The sequence below is a fragment of the Lactuca virosa genome, chromosome 1 (assembly GCF_052849685.1).
Source record: "Lactuca virosa cultivar CGN04683 chromosome 1, Lactuca_virosa_CGN04683_v6, whole genome shotgun sequence".
In the NCBI taxonomy this organism is placed as follows: Eukaryota; Viridiplantae; Streptophyta; class Magnoliopsida; order Asterales; family Asteraceae; genus Lactuca; species Lactuca virosa.
In genome coordinates, this window is record NC_136426.1 from 199,960,393 (window position 1) to 199,965,778 (window position 5,386).

Here is a 5,386-nt window from a genome sequence, read left to right on the forward strand (position 1 = left end):
AGCATTCTACTTCAAAAATAGCCAATTATAACGATGTCATTGTTCAAAGTATAATGTCCTGATAAGAAAAAAATTGAAAATACAATGCTACAACTGAGTAGATTTATAAAAACAAAGCCTAAATAAGAAAATGAATGAACTTACAATGTTGTAATAGAAATAAATAAAAATGTGATAATATTAAACAAATAAATGAAAGTACGTTGGCATTTCTTGCATTTAGCCCTCTTTTAAACAACCCAAAAGAGAAAGCTTAGTTTTTTTTTAATAACCCATATATAAAATAAGTAAAAACTGTAAATGGGTTGTTCATCATCCTCTATAAGTTTCTTTACACATGTACATCAAAAATTCATTTGTAGCTCATCATTTATACAAATGGCTAAGCTATGTACATATTTATCATTTGAAGTTCATTAATCTGGATGTCATGTTTCCTGTAATCAAAGTTTTATTAACTTGGATTGATTTTGTAAAAAAAAATGTATTGCACCATGTTTTATATTCTTTTTTAAAGACACTTTATGCCCTCCAAAAATAGATTTGTTCTTAGGACCAACAGTTTCCAAATCATCATCTACCACAGATGAAACTAGTGATGACCTAAATAATTGTGCTAGACACTCATATTTATACTCTACTAGCACTGGCCTGACTGATCTAACAGGAGAATGACATTATTGCCCTTAGTTAGGGCAATAACTCTACTTAAACCACAATTGAAAGGACTAAACCCAAGAAGTGTAACAATACCAAGACTATTGTGATTGTACTTCAAGTTTTAGTAATTCATCATGCATCTGATGCATCATGAAGCTTAAACTCATGTATATCTTCTGCCTAGAACAGAAGCTAGGTTTCATTATATATAGCAAGAATCCTAATGGCTTCCCATTTCTAACCACTTTGTAGTAATAGGATAATACATAAAAGCGTTTGTACTTTCTCAATTTTATCAATTTAGGCACTTAATTATTTTGTGTAGTGACTAAGCATTATACTTTTTTCAAACCATTGATAAAATGGTGACAGTACGATGTGTTTTTTTATTTAGCCATTTTAGTATCTTAATCTGTTAGCAAATCAACACAAAAGACCTGAAAAAAAAATCTTTAAAAAAATGCACCATAGTAACTGCTCAAATTTTTTTTACTTGGACTGCAAATTCAATAAATTCAAATTAGAATATATTGATAGTAAAGAATGAATGAGATTCAAGTTAATTGCAAGAAATAGCAAAATGCTTTATGGCTTCTTTAGCATAACATCTTGCTTCCAATTTTTCTTATCATGATTCATAGGATTGTAGTTTGAGAAATCCACCCAACTATACCAATGCCATTTAAATAGATAGCAATTTTCACTGCTACATTTGGTAGATTTTCTAGAGTATACTATCCTAATAAGAAAAAAATATAATGATATAATGAGGTAAAAGAAAATCACAAATAAGGCAATAACTATGCAAAGACCAAACTACTCTCATCATAGTTAATACTCAATAAAAACTCAAAAGTGTGTTTATCATGTTGTCAACATGTCATCAAGCATACATGCATATGTTCTATGCATAGGTGATGGCAAACATACCACTAACAAGGGTAGAGCATATGAAGATCATAAACAAATTTATTTCTAATCATAAATGCTAAATGCATGTTTTTCTTGGTTTATTCTTAAATTTGCTATATGATAAAAATAAAAACTGCCTAAACTTTCTTTGATACATACGACTAAAGCAGAAATGACATCCTTGGGCCAGAAAAAAAAATTAATGAGATGGATGCCCAACTAAAGAAAGCACATAAATGATTGCAGGAGCCAGGAAATAAAGAAATATGGATGTTAGGTCTTCACATCATTAAAAACATTGACAATATCAGTTGATTAAAATCAATCAACAAGTGGCAGAAAGAACAGCAAGTATTAGCACAACAACCAAAATCATCGGATTGAATAGTTATTCACTAGCTACTAAAAAAAGGTTAAGATACAGTAGAGTAAAAAGCACATTTAAAGCTGAAGAAAGCACAATATGAGGCTAATAAACTAAAAGAGATCCTTATTCTTAGAATTTCTACTGAATATACTCTTATATTGTTTACCAGAATTAATCTTAAAACGGTATTAATACACATAACAACTAGTAGAAATGGTATTAACTTAGATATAAAACCGCATCTCTTGAAAACGTAGACATAAGTTACTTTTGGGGGGGTTACAAATAGTCTTTTTCTCAAACCCTAACCGCTGACGGTGACTGGCTTACTGCGACTAGCTGCTCGAGATCCGAACAAAATTAACCAACTACACAACTACAGATACAAAATTAGACCGATTAAAGGAAATAGGAACGCGTTTTCAACATAAGTAGTAGCAGATTTTACGTTTTACCTGACCCCTAGAGTGAGTCAACTCGGTGAAGATCGCTCACGGCAGAAGTACCAGGGCAGGACGACGGAGGGTAGACGGCTCACAGTAACAGCAATAGGAGGGCGTGATAGAGCGGAGGAGACGATACAACGGAAAGGGCGAGGACAAACTAGACTTATTTTTTGTTTTGGCTTTTACTTTTGGAGGGAAATAGAATTGGAGGCGGGAATCATTAAAAACAAAAAACACAACTGTGTTGTTGATTTCGTTTTGTCTCTTTACCTTTGGTTTGTTTTAGTTTTTTTTTAATTATTTTTAGATTGTCAATCATATTGGTCATTTTTATTTTCTTTTTAAAAAAAGAAAGATTTTCATACATATATTTTAGACAAAATTACATAAATGGTCCTTATGATTTATCAAAAGTCACAACTTCAATCTACGCTAAATTTTTTGACGAACATAGTCTATGTTGTTTCTAAAACTTGCATTGCTGGTCCTTGAACCACCTAAAATGATGTTTTTACACTTTCATATATATATATATATATATATATATATATATATATATATATATATATATATATATATATATATATATATATATATATAGGTTCAAATGTTTTTTAGCAAGTATTGTGTGCCTAAATGCACCAATAAGAATTCAAGAAATAATTAAATCACTAATAAATAATAAAAGGGTATAAGAGCAATCTACACTATAATTAATTATGGTAAAAGAAAACAAAATCAATCAATATCCCACTAATTTAGGTTATCAGTTTCATATAACACCACCACCGATTCCCCCTACTTCTCTAAAAATCATCGGTCTCTCTTCACAGACCCAGAAACCCTTATCCTCTCCTTATTTCGACACCACCAGAGCAGTAGCACCACCCCACAGCACCGTAGAACCACCAACTTTATGGATTGGAGAAGAGAACGGGTGGAGTTGTGCCCTTTCGTCGGCGATGGCGCCGACAACCGACGTTTCTACAACTTCCGATCTAGCCCCGACGGTACATCAAACAGAGACGTTCGCCAGGGACACGATGATCTCCTGGTTCCGAGGCGAGTTCGCGGCGGCGAATGCAATTATTGACGCATTATGTGGCCATCTGTCTAGGTTAGAAGGCGGTGTGAGTACGAGTCAGTATTCGCCGATGAAAGTGCAACATCATGAAATTCCAAATGAGGTTCCCAACGATAGAAATAGAAATCAAGGTGTTGAGGCAGTTGACAATGATTTTACCAGACTTAATTCACCTACAAGTGAGATAAAGATAACCGATACAGGTAACAACGATTATACTTTAACCCTTTTTCTTAAACCCTAATTGATGAAACAACCTATTTTAATGGATGTTAAGTTTTGCTGAGTTATACACTCCCTTAAATTCGCATCAGAAGAACAATGAGGATATTTGTTTTTTTGTATACTTTAAGCTTTTGATTCTCTATTATTTATATATGTGTGCACAAAAGGTGTTTGTGGAAATGCCTGAAAGAGAATTTGGCCATGTTGTATGTATTCTGTCAAAACTCTCGGAATGCTTATTATATTGTGACAATTTGATTTCAATCTTCTTATTTGTCAAGATAGGGAAAGTAAAAAACATTGTTAGATAGGAAAATTAAAAAACATTCCGGTAGAATATGTTATCATTCTCTATTATATCGTTTCCGGTAGAATATGTAACAAATTCTTTAAGAATATTCAAAACCATTCTGCAAAAATAGTTTATTCTGTAAGAATATTTATTGCTGTATTCTATTATAATGCATTGAATTGTTTAATTTTTGAAACTTGATTATCTTTTCTTTGTAGATTTAGGTTTTGAAGAGGCTAACATTGATGTGGAGAAGGAAGAAAACATATAGAACGAGAGTGTATTATACCAGAATGTGTTATGCTACAATGTATAAAGTGTTGCTTAAAAATAATATTCTTTCAGAATAGATTAGTGTTTTTGTTAGATTTTGATGTTTTTTTTTTATTTTTTCTTTCAGAATGTTGTTATTATTCAATGAATCACAATCATACAATGTAATTATTTGTTATATTATTAGTTCAATAATTGATTTGTGTATTCTTTCAGAATGTATTTACTAGTTTATGGTTGTCATTCTGCCATTCTGACAGAATAAAATCGAAAAATATATTTACTAGTTTATGGTTGGCATTCTATCATTCTGACATAATAAAATTGGATTTTTAAATTTGAATTAATTTAAAATATTAAGATTTTTAAAAAATAAAGGAATTAATCATCCCTAAAAATCCGAAAATTTCCTTTTTTAATATAGGTAAATTGACTAAAATGCCCTTATGTTGAAATTTGTATGATTATATGGTACATGTTATCCTATTCTACAATCATAGACCCTGAGATCATGACCTTTGATTATATTCCATCCGATGGTCCGGATCTGTGCATTCTGGCACACAATAGTTAGTAAAAATAAAATAACCTAACCCTACATATATATATATATATATATATATATATATATATATATATATATATATATATATATATATATATATATATATGAGTTGGATCAAATGAGAACATCTAAAAGGTTGAGAATGCAAGAACAGATCACAACCATATAAATAATTAGATCTAGGGCTATTATTAACCGAGCCATTTATGTAAATTATAAAACTGATGTGTTACATATGTAACTTTGAAATGGCCATAAGGGTATAATAGGAAATCCATATAATTTAAATAAATAGAAATTCCTATAATTTAGGTATAATAATCAGATTTTTTTTATTTTCTCTATCTACTTAACTACATAACTCTAATCTGAGTATTTTGAGAACACCAGTCGCACACCCCTGCCTTCTTCAAAGTTCACATTATGCCATTGTCTCCATCTCCGTCTTACCACCAATTTCCTTCATTTTCTTACGGCCACCTTCATCGTCGATGGCTTAACATAGCCATTCGAAAACCATCGCACCATCACCGTTTCCTCCATCTTCTCATGTTTCTTTAAA

The 5,386-nt window shown here is 31.1% G+C and overlaps 1 long non-coding RNA gene across 1 annotated transcript; it reads right to left on the reverse strand.

The window, feature by feature from the left end:
• Positions 1-1,944: 1,944 nt before the first annotated feature.
• LOC145108232 (uncharacterized) lies at positions 1,945-2,584 on the reverse strand. Its single transcript, XR_013708121.1, has 2 exons — positions 2,395-2,584; positions 1,945-2,315 (listed from the first exon to the last, which is right to left on the reverse strand). It is a non-coding gene; the product is annotated as an uncharacterized LOC145108232 (long non-coding RNA).
• Between the last annotated feature and the right edge of the window lie 2,802 nt (positions 2,585-5,386).